The sequence below is a fragment of the Equus caballus genome, chromosome 18, assembly GCF_041296265.1.
Source record: "Equus caballus isolate H_3958 breed thoroughbred chromosome 18, TB-T2T, whole genome shotgun sequence".
NCBI classification, from domain to species: domain Eukaryota; kingdom Metazoa; phylum Chordata; class Mammalia; order Perissodactyla; family Equidae; genus Equus; species Equus caballus.
The window spans coordinates 37,266,230-37,278,962 of NC_091701.1; positions in this window are offsets into that span (position 1 = coordinate 37,266,230).

Below are 12,733 nucleotides of genomic sequence, written 5' to 3' on the forward strand. Positions count from 1 at the left end.
TGTTAAGATAAGGTTAATAATACAATTTCAATTATTTGAAGTGGCTCAAATAAATAATTAACATTCGGTGAACTGTTAATCTACCATGCAAACTCTGTACTAAGCACTTTGCGTATAAAATCCTACTTAATTCTTTTAAGTATCCGGTGACATGGGTACTTTATCAGCCCCGTGTGAGAAAGTTGAGTTTCTCTTTTCCTGAAGGACTCTCCCAGGATCACAGAGTAAGTGGCTGGAGCGGCGGGGATCTAGTACAGTCTGTCCATCCTGGGCACGCAGGATTTACCAACTCGGGGAAGTTTTTCTTGAGACAAGGACACTGTTTATTGTCCTGAGAGTCCAAGCACTTATTTTACTATAATCTTCATCTTGCTTTTTTAGAATTCTTATCAGTTTACAGACAGTTGTAACATAGATTTCCAAATACAGAATCTGAAGTTGTTTTCAAATCATAGGGAAGTCTGAGCCTAAGAGGCTGCAAGTTATTAGCTCAAACCCTCAGGAGAAAATTTTTTGTTAGATTTTATGAGGTTACCCATGATTTAGCTGCATCTGAATCTTGATTTCTAAGGTTTTGTTTCCAGGTTAAACACTTGGCACTAAATTCATAATTCATTAGTGTAGTTTTTCTCTCTGTCTCAATCATGTGCTTTGATTTTTTTCAGGTAAATATGCAGGCTTAAACTTCTTTTGGGAATAGAAAATATGTAGCTCATATGCAGAGGAGAATCTTTTTATTACCCTTGTCATTCTTTTTCCTTCTAGTTGGTTGCCCCGGAACCAAATGCAGTCCTGTCTCCACTACTGAAGCGTATCCATACTTTGCATTATCTAGTGTATCGTTTTCAATCTAATTACTACCTATAAGTCGTTGGTGTTGGAATTTAGATAAGTTGTTAAGCCAAATCACCTCCTGACAGTAAACTAATGAAAACATTTGGACTCCTATGCTAGACAGCAGGTTACAGTGAGTGACTTTCTGTGTGATTTTTCAGCAACTACAACAGAGTAATGGGGAATGAGAGGCCTCATATACCAGTTTCACTTGAATAAATATGAAAGAACTCAACTGATTAACTGACTGTACTAATTAGCACTAAAAATTGTCAGGGATAGTAGAGCTGTCAGATACATTTTTCCCATAAGAAATTAAATACTTTCTATGATTATTCTCCATTATTTTCATCATAGATCCTCCCTTTGCCATTGGTGTAGCTTTTTCTACCTCATAGTTCACTTTTTTTAAAAAAAAAACCAAAGCTTTGGGGATCCAATGGGGTGGGAGAAGGTACCATAAGTGCTTTGAATTGTAATTGACTGATTTGTCACACTTCTTTGAGGATTTGTGTTAGTTGGTTTCCCAAGGGAAACAGATTGAATATTGAGTTTGCAACCAAGAGGTTTAATTGGGACTGTTTTGGGGGAAAACATTCATGTGAGAAAGGGGAGCAGTAGTGGACAGTAGCAACAGAGGCCTCAATCACTCACTCAGAGAGCTCCTGAGCTGCAGCACACTTCGGAGTTGTCATTTTTGACACCAGGGGCCTGGGTCTTTTGAAGCCCCCATATGAGCAGTCTTAGGATGCTCGCTGCCCCAGACAAGGCATGTCACTGCGGATGAGCCAGCTGTTTTTGGCTGCAGGAAATTCCTGGGGAGAGACTGGGCTTTGAGCTGTCACATGAGGCCTAGCACCGAAGGAGGATCTGAAGAGTGTCTCTCTGTATTTACCGGTCTTCAAAGGGCATGTTTGAAATCAATATACCTCCATATATCTATTTATATACTTATGTTCTAAATGGGGCTTTTCAATTTTTAAAACTCAAACTTCTGTCACAACTTTCTCTAAGTTTCAGTATTCATTATTTACTCTCAAAATACATGAAAAGTGTTCTCTTATTTCGAATATATTTATGTTTTTATTCAAAGAAGGGGCTAGAAAAATGTGAAGGAAAATGGAACAGTGTATAAAATGCAAGACCAAATATACTCAAAATGAATATAAAAATAATTCTAATTTTGAAACTTAATAACCCTTCAAATATAAACTTGAAATAGCAAAATCATAAAAATAAATATCCTGAAAGTTTAAGTGAGACTTTTTCCAAGTGTTTCTTGATGTTTTGACTCATATCTAGATAAAAAGGAATGTTGATGTACCTTTATCAACAAGAATTATATTAAATAACATTATCTAAAAATAGACATTCTCTTTTTTAATTGTTAAATTTAGCTGAAAGTTTGACTAAGCCTTTAGGCAAACCTATTAACATACCACAAAAGAACATTTAAAAATTTATGGAATAGGTCTGGGTCTATGACTTTGAATTCTATGATGTTCTCAGAAAGAATTTTAAATGAATACTATACACAGCAATGACTTTCAGAAAATATTCAGAAATAGCTCTCAGCAACTGCTGGCATGTATGGAATGCTATGTCCCAGGATCTGTGCTGTGTACTTAATGCATCTCATCTCGCTTAATTCTCTGCGGAACAAGAAGGTAACTTTATCAAGGCTGTTTTCCTGACGAGAAATCGGAGGCTCAGAGAGTTTAATGAAGTTGCTCAAGGCTACAAAGATAGTAAGCAGAGAAATCAAGAAACAGATCTATCTTTATTTGGATCCAACACAGAAGCTCTTTCTACTATTTCCAAGCTATGGAGTCCAACAAAATTGGTAGTTAGTCAATTGGAAGTTGAGTACTAAGCAATGTAAATAAGATAAACAAAGTTCTCAAAACATAGTACTCAGAGGCCATTTCTACCCATTTCTAGAATGAGTGATAGAAATAAACATAGATCAAATGCTGATTGTTCCAAAGGGTATTATGTAGACTGATAGAATAACTATTACACGCTCACACAAAAGAGAATAGTGCGGTGCCTTTCCAAAGTCTTCCAAATAAGTTTAGGAGAAAATGGATTAAACAAATATATATATTTTAAAGTAAAGGATGTTAATAATATAATGTGCATTGTAAGTGTCCCCAAAAAGAGAATCTAGTATGAATCATAACTCCAAATATTTTTGGCCAAATCATCTTCTTTTTTTTTTTAAATCAGCCATCTCTCAGGACTCATTTCTTCAAGACATATTTCGCATGTGTTTATGATATTATGTTGATATAAATATCCATCCACTCCAGAAGAACAAGTACACTGAAGCTGTAGCTACAAGATGACTATACTGTCATTATTTAGCACTACATAAACTGAAAGAGCAAAATCAGACAAAAACTGTACAACAAAATTAGGAAGTTTGACTGGATTTAATTTGGGAATCCACTTAACATATAGTCAATTCAGCCTTAACTGAATTCCTCTGAGCAGATCCAAACCTCCTCAATTTTTTTCATCTCAACCTACCCAACAACTTAAATACTCTTGACGGAAACGATTTACAGATTTTGTCAAGCTGGGACTCAGGAGGCATCAGCCAGGGCTGATGGGGATTTGAGGAACAGAAGAGTGGACCTACATAAGTTTAGCCACATACAGTGGGCAGAAGTTCCTTAAGATAAGGGAAGGAAGCAAGTGTACAGCAAAAAGGAAAAGAAAGGGGAGGAGTCGCCAGCTAATTTTATTTAACTAGGCAAACGAGGCGCGGGTCTAAGAAGTCAGAAGAAATAGTGGCCAGCGGCCCAAATTGAAGTACGGATAACCACATTAGCAGTACTCGGGGAAAAAATCTGTTTGAAAAAGAACCACAAAAAGAAAAAACCCAGGCTAAGTGCCGAACCCAAGCATCGGGCGCTAGAAACAACTTGAAAGCAATTCAATGACTTTCTGAGAGTCGCACTTCTAATTTCTTTCTGTCCAATATCAGCTCTTCTGAAGGGCTGTCCAAATGGAAAATATTAAGCATACGTAGCTGAGCGAGTGAGATGGAGGGATGAAAGTGACTAGTTACAACAGTTCTAAAGACGTGTAAAATGAAGGACCAAGAGGAAGAGAGGAACGCACAGTTTTCAAAACAGGACAGTTAAACTGTTGTTGCATGCACGTAGTCAGATCCCTATATCCTTGTCGTTAATTCCTGAAAACTGTTCCCAAATTATTTCATATTTTCCCAGTTCTGAAAAGAAAATATTGTCAAATTAACACAAAAGAAAAATTTTTTGAAAGCATGTACTAGCGCTTCTTAATGATACATAATCATAACCCGGGAAAGTTAATATGCCAGATATTTCCCCATTATTCCAATCCCTTTTGCATAAGATCAATGCAAAAGATACGTAATATAGATGATTTCTGAAAAAAAAAGTGAAGTTCTTGTGAGCAAATATCACTACTACTTTCAGAAGCATAGTTTTTCAATTTAGCCTCATTAAGAGTTTTTTCTCTTGACACAGATATTTTTGAGTTTCAGAATATGGCCAATGTCATGTTACATATGCCTAAAAAACAAAAATATGTAAGATTTTTTTACAGGACAGTATTTGGTTAAAACTTTGTAAATACTATCATTACTGGGTATGTATAGAGATTAAGGAAAATATCATTCATTAAATATCCATAGAGAACAAAGCTACTCCAATTAATTCCACACCTGATTGCCATGTATTAGTCTAATATTTTACTTATTGAATAATTTTTTCAGCATTTGGAAAGAAAAATTATTTTACCTTTATATTAAAATAGATTGATTGTAGGCAATTGATAAATCACAATACCTCTTCAAATGATAGCCAATAACACAATATAATGTGAGACAATTTTAAGATAATTTAATATTGAAATACCTAAAGGTGATACCTTATTAGTTTTAGAAACTTGCTAAAATTCCTCTTTTAGGTTTCCTGAACTTCTATGTATTAACTGCTCATTATTACAAGATATATATATATATATGTGTATATATATACATATGTATATATAAATATATAAAAAACACAAAATATGACAGGTGATATGTGACACTAGTTATTTCAATGGCTTAAATGTACTGTTTAAATGTTCACCCAATTTGGAGGTTTTAAAAAAAATTGCAAACAGGTCATAATATCTTTTTAAAATTAGATTCTCATTATTTCATTCCAACTTGTCAACTCCCAGAGATTTCAGGTTTATTTTTTAGTCAGCCGAGGACTTTGCCACACATTAAGTGGTCATACACATTTTTTAATCTCATATTGAAAAAGTTTATTAACATCACTTCGTAAATCTCTCCAACATTTGGAATTCTACTTAAATGCTTCGATCTCTGTTTATATTGTTTTCTGCTGTTGGATAATTACAAATTTTATCTGAGTGAAAATCAAGCGAGCCCGGCCCCGTGGCCGAGTGGTTAAGTTCACGCGCTCAGCTTCAGCGACCTAGGATTTTGCTGGTTCGGATCCTGGGCACAGACATGGCACCGTTCGTCAGGCCACGTTGAGAAGGCGTCCCACATACCACAACTAGACGTATCCACAGCTAAGACATACAACTATGTGCCGGGGGGATTTGGGGAGATGAAGCAGGGCAAAAAAAAAAACAAGAAAATCAAATGTGAAATCTGAACTATAAGCTACAATCATCTTCCAATACCCCTCTCTCACTCTTAAATTCTTGCTATATTTTTCAGGTTCTTAAGTGACATCCATTAGCCATCTTCATCTAATATGATTTTATTGAATGTTTTATTCATTACTTTCTTCTCTTTTACTCCTGTTACATGGGATTTATTCACTTTTATAAGAGTTGAATTTAGAATTACAATGGAGTTCCATATGTGACTTCCATTTTTCATTGTAAAGAGAACAAAATATATTTAGGTTTGTCTGTGTATAATGTCATCCAGATAAAAGCCTGTTTTCTTTCTTTTTCTCTGAAATTGACAAGGTAATTCTAAAATTTATATGGAAATTCACTGAATCAAGAATAGCTAAGACAATCTTAAGAAAGAAAAAACAAAATGAAATCTACCAGACAATTAAAACAAAATGATATTAGCATTACTGTAGATAAAATGACCAAAAGGGAAGAGTGAGTCTAGAAAAAGACTCAGATGTATATGATCATCTGATTTATGATAAAGTGACAGTGCAGTGTGATAGGGTAAAGGTAATCTTTCCAATAAAATGTGCTGGATCATTTGGTAAACACATAGGAAGCAAAATGTATCCTGATTCTTACTTTACAGTATACATAAAATTTCATTTCACAGAGATTACTGATCTACATGGGAAAATAAAACAACACATCTTATAGTAGAACACAGAGAAAAACAGCTAAATTAATTTGAAGTAGATTAAGACAAAAAGTGATGATCACCCAGGGGAAAATTGATAATTGGCTTACACAAAAATTTTAAAATTTCTGTTTAACAAACCTGAAGAGAATGAAAAAACATCTCACAGAATTGGAGAAGATACTTGCATTCAGACACTTAACAAAGAACCGATATCCAAAATATATAAAGAACTACATAAATCATTATAAAACACATACACACACACACAGATAATCTGTAATGGTGAACCCTAGTAAGGCCCACTTGTGGTAGAGAAGCCACCCTATATGAAGGAACAGAGCTGCACTACAGCAAACGTTAGTGGTTGCACAGAGATGAAAGTATTATGTAAGAACACAGAACATCTACTCAGAGTTGATTTATTCTTAGATAAGGCTCATAGCAACATGACACAAATTATAATCAATGGCATACTTGCTAGTGACAAATTCCAGGTGTAGCTTTTGTGGTATTTCCACCCCCGTGACCCCATGAAAACTATGCGTGGACACTTAGTGAAGGCTAATTTGTTTGCAGTGAAGAAAAGAAAAGCAGCTCTTAACAGAGACCCTCTGGTCTCCTTCAAATTCTGATTCTCTTATTCTTCATATGTCTTGTTCCATAAAAAGACCATATTTCACAGAGATATTTTGAATTGCGTAAGGTCAGTGTGATATGACTGAAAGGAAAAATGGGAAGCAGACTTGAACAGACACATCAGAAAGAAGAATAAGAAGACACATGAAACGATAGTCAACAACATTAGTTGTCAGAGAAATTCAAATTAACAACACAATGCAACGTTACTACCACACACATTACAAACACTGAAAATTTTAAAATCCTGATAATACCAAGTATTGGCAAGGATGTGAGGTAACAGGAACTCTTATGTGGTGCTGACGGGAATGAAATGAGATAAAATCACTTTGAAAAAAATCTCATGAGAGTATCTATGAAAACTGAATATATATATCCCCTATCTCCCAATAATTCTTCCTCTAGGTACATACCCAACAGAATGTATATTTATAGTTCCCAAAAGACAGGTTTCAAAACGGCCACTTTAACATAATTTGTAATAGCCAAACACTGGAAACAACTCGAATGTTCATCAATACGTGAATGAAAGTAAATGTTAGCATATTCATACAATGAAACAATTGTATAATTTCATTTACGTAGAGTAGAAAATATGCGAAACTAATGTATGCTTTTAGAAGTAAAGATAGTGGTTACACTTGTATTGTGGGTGGTGGCTAGTTACTGGAAGAGAGCATGAAAGGGCCCTCTGGGTTTCTAGTAATGCTGTATTTCTTTTCTTTTTAAAGATTGTCACCTGAGCTAACAACTGTTGCCAATCTTTTTTTTTTTTCTGCTTTATCTCCCCAAATCCCCTTGGTACATAGTTGTATATCTTAGTTGCAGGTCCGTCTAGTTGTGGCATGTGGGACACTGCCTCAACGTGGCCTGACGAGCGATGTCATGTCCGCGTCCAGGACCCAAACCGGTGAAACCCTGGGCTGCCGCAGCAGAGCATGCGAACTTAACCACTAGGCCATAGGGCCGGTCCCTGCTGTATCTCTTAATCAGGATGTTAATTACATGGGTGTATTCTGTTTCTGAAAATTCATCATACTGTACAATTAGGATAGGCACACTTTTGTATATTTATTCAAACTTCAGTAAGAAAAAAAAATCAGATACCATATATTTCATACTTATTTTTAATTTATTCTCTGTTAACTTTCCAAGACCAAAGTTTGGTTTTAGAAGAGTACAATTCACATCCATTTTCTTTTCTGAAATAGAAGCAATTTATAATTAATTACGAAGTTTTAGAGTTTAGCTTGGCTTTTATTCATCTTTCATTAATCTAATAAAAACTATGTTACATATATCTTGGATAAATCATATAACAAGGGGCCAGACACCTCACAAATTTCTCAGTTAAAAATTGCTGCATCGGGGCCGGCCCGGTGGTGCAGCGGCCAAGTTTGCATGTTCTGCTTCGGAACCCTGGGGTTTGCTGGTTCAGATCCCAAGTGCAGACACGGCACTGCTTGGCAAGCCATGCTGTGGTAGGCGTCCCACATATAAAGTAGAGGAAGATGGGCACAGATGTTAACTCAGGGCCAGCCTTCCTCAGCAAAAAGAGGAGGATTGGCAGTAGTTAGCTCAGGGCTAATCTTCCTCAAAAAAAAAAAAAAAAAATTGCTCCATCAACAACCATTTCAAAATTTGCTAACATTTTTGCACTAATTAAGAATGCAATTTTAAGTGTATTAAGCAATCAATGTAGACTTGGAGACACGAAGAGAAATACTTTTAAGTTTCTACCTCCCCCTTTTTAAATTGAAGTTCCTCCCCCTCTTCCACACCTTTTCAAGATGAGGAAATTGAAGAAGAGTGACTTGTTCAAGTTCAATTTGTTAGTAAATGATAAAACTAGGACTTGAACCCAGTTTCATTTTATTCCATGTAGACAGGGTAGGTGCCCTCCATCATAATTATGTTCTTAATATAACACCTAGACACCTTTTGCTTTAAATATGTAGTTTGAGTATATCAAAATAAAGCATAATTAATATTAGATTATATTATGTATTTCATTCTTCAAGCTCAGGTTCTCTGTAATTTCAGCAACATAGAAGTATATTTAAGCATTCTGGCTTTCTCAAGGCCATACAAATGTTAGACTGCACTAATTCAGTAAAGAATAAAGATGGTATGAAACATCTAGAATCTAAAAAAAATCAGTATCAACCTTAAATTTGACTATAGATTCATTGATAACTAGAAAATAGAATAAAAACATAAATACGAGTTACTGGAAATAATTCTTCCAGAGATTGGAAAAGACACATCGTGTGCCTATACATGTTAACTGCTGGTCTGATGCAATATTTCAGATATATAAACTACATAAACCAAAAAATGGCTTTGGCTAAATTATAACAGAAGAGATTGTGTGTAATTGTGCATATGCTTTTATATTTACTAAGAGATTACCAGAAATATCAATCTCGTTTTGCTATATGGTCACAACTTCAGTGTATTTGTTAAAGAGACTAAATCTAGTGACAACGAGAGCAATGATAATTTCCATGACATTTGGAAATTTGCTTATGATAGATTTTATGAGGTAAACACGAGTTTTATGATGTACTTATTTTTGAAAACACTTTTAAAGTTTTCTTTGCTGTAACATACAATTAGTTAAGAATTCAAGCCAACACGCTGCCCTTGTGTATCCAGCATATGTTGTAAATGGCTCTTGGCTGACTTTGCTGAACGAGTTTATAAAGTTGTTGCAGTATTCTTTCTTTGCCAAAAGAGAAAATAAATGGTATTTCTGTAATGTCATTTTAAGGACATTATTTTAAAGTTAGTACCATTTCTAATAGAAAACCTTTTGAAATGTAACAGTGGCAACATTGAGATAGGACTAAAAATATCGAGAGAAAAGAATAAAGATGAATTTGTGAAGTATCAGAAACATGAAAAATGTATTTTTGGAAATAGCTTTATAAAAGTTTATTCTGTAGGGAAATGACCAGATGGTAAGATGAAGAAGGGATATAATTAACTAATGTCATAAATTATTATGTGATAGAGAAGTTAGATGCTATTTGAATAAATCAAGGCTATATCACCTTCTAACTCAAGACAAACTTGAAAATTCTGTTAGCACAAGTCAAAAGTAGGTTATCATTATAAATGCACTGAAAAGGGTAAAGAAGGTAAAGTGTTTTCCTTTTGTTGATTTTTCTATTAGCCATCACAAAGAAACTCTTTGAACTCTGTTCTCTGTTAGAAAATGTCAGTGAGTTGTATATTGCATTGGAAGGTACAACGGCTTTGAGCTGAGAAGAGAAGCCACGTCCAGGCAACTCAGTTGTTTCAAAATGTGCAAAAACATGCAAAACGGGATACTAATATCCGCCCTATTTAATATATGAGCTGGATGTAGAGGACTAGTTATACAATCAGTTGAAAATATGCATATGAAAATGTTTTCAGTAAAGAGCTATTAAAGATTAGGGTAATAGGATAAGAATTAAGTGACTCAAACTTTGGGAAGATATATTCTCTAGGTCTTAAAAAAAAAAAAACTTTATTAAGGAATAAATCACCTACAGTAAAATTCACAGATGTAAGTGACCCCATCCCAAACAAAATATAGAAGGTTTTTATCTTTGCATTTGATGATGCCACCTCCATGCCCTCACCTCGGGCTATCGTCGATCTGATTTATATCACCATAACTTCATTTTGGCTGTCCAAAAACTTCACACAGAGCACATCCTTTTGTGCCTACCTTCTTTTACTCAACATAATGCTAGAGAGATTCACCCATGTTGTTGAAATATCAAAGTTTGTTCATTTTTATTTCTGAGTTGATTTCTACTGTATGAATGTGCCACAGTTTCTAAAATCCATTCTCTATTGAAGGATATTTGTGTTTTCTAATTTCTTTTTAACTACAATGAATAAAATTTCCGTGAACATTCTTATAGAAGTCTGTCTGCAAACATATGCTTTCATTTCTCTTGGGTAAATACCTAGGAATAAAATTACTAGGTCGCCTACTTAGTATTTACTCATGAGAAATGAAAACATATGTCCACACACACAAAAAGAGAAGATTTTCATGCTAGTGTTCATAGCAGCTACTTTTTTTATTTATTTATATTTTAAGAATCTCCTTTAGACTAGAGGACGAGACTGAATATTAATGGATCTTTCCTTGTTAAGGGGATCGATGATTCTGTAGTCAAACATTCTGTGAACTAGTTGCTTCCGGGAAAAGTAAAGAGACTGATATGATAGAGGGGGTTCCACCTGTCTCTGGGGTTTTAAAGTATTTCTCAGGCACTGAGATGTGAAAACTTGAAGTGTATTTGGAGAGGGGATGTTAGAAGAAACACTGGGCTATTGTTATTAAGTCGATGTGGAGGTAAACTGGGCATTATCAGCAGCATATCAGCGTCTACTTTTCACAGATCAACAGTGGCAATGACAGCAGCAGGTCAGATATGAACTTTGAGTGCCGGGACAAAAGTAGGAGCACGGGTAGTGCTGATCAGCTGAAGACAGACCTACCCAGGACACTGGTCAGGGCAAGAGGGACAGAATGGGCTCAAACAGCAAAGAAGGCCAGAATAAAGGAGTCTATTCAGAGCACTGCACCCTGAGAAAGCCCCAGAAATAGCTTGAGAAATGACTCTTTCTGTAGGGGGTTAGTATGTCACAAGAAGGTTTGGAGGCTAATAATCCAATAATGTGGATTTAAAAATTACGCATCTTCTCATTTTAATGTCACTGATTCAGGACAACAGTAGAAATGGCTTTGTTTTTGTTAATTCAAATAATTCATATATTCTGGGCCTATAATACATGACCTTACAGACATTAACCCAAACTTAATCAACCCAGGACATATTCTTGTTGAATAATTCTACTAAGTCTATTCTGCTTTGGAAACTCTTAGAAAATTACTGGTAAAACTGTGTTGGGATATTTCTACTATACAGGCTTGGATAATTATCTGAGGCTGTACCCACCAGTTTTAAAGATTATTTCTGTTTCTCTATATACTCCATTACACTAATAAAAATATTGAGATTGTCCACTGGTCACTAGAATTGTTTCTTGTGGAAAAGTCCAGAATTTTTATCCTGTTTTTCCTGGTCCCAAGGAATCTTCCTACATTTCTCAATTAAGAGTTCCAACTATAGGGATCAGCCTGGTGGTATAGTGATTAAATTCATGTGCTCCACCTTGGCAGCCCAGGGTTCACGGCTTCAGATGCTGGGTGCAGACCTACACGCCACTCATCAAGCCATGCTGTGGCAGCACGCTACATACAAAATAGAGGAATACTGGTATAGATGTTAGCTCAGTAACAATCTTCCTCAAACAAAAAGAGGAAGATTGGCAACAGAGGTTAGCTCAGAGCTGAGAGCCAATCTTCCTCACCAAAAGAAAAAAAGAATTCCAACTCTAATGATTAGTTATTATTTTAGTAGAATTAATGTCAAAGTATTGTGAGACAGACATCACAATTATAAATTTTGAGTATGTCTTAACCATGCTATTACACCCACAAGGTAACTGAGAATAACAAATCCATTGCCAGGCATATCTGAACTGGAATGTTAAATTATAGATGTAGAATATAAAAAAAAACATGGTTCCATCCTTTTTCTTTAAATAGGTATAATTTAATTTTAATTTTGGTCTATTCCCTGTCACATAAAGATCACCATGCCTTAAAATGGTAGTGTCTCTTCTGTAATTATAATTGGTACATTTGAAATCACAAAACTATAACAAAGAGCATCCTTCTAAATGCCTCTGTAGAGTATAGGTTATCACAGCCATGCAGGCTTACCTCCCACTCTCATCTCGATGTCGTGAATAACCAACAGTGATCCTCTAATGCATGGCTGCTGTAACAGTTTGTAGACACGGGTATTTTTGACTCTTTTGTTTGAGAACTGGCCAGAAATTTTT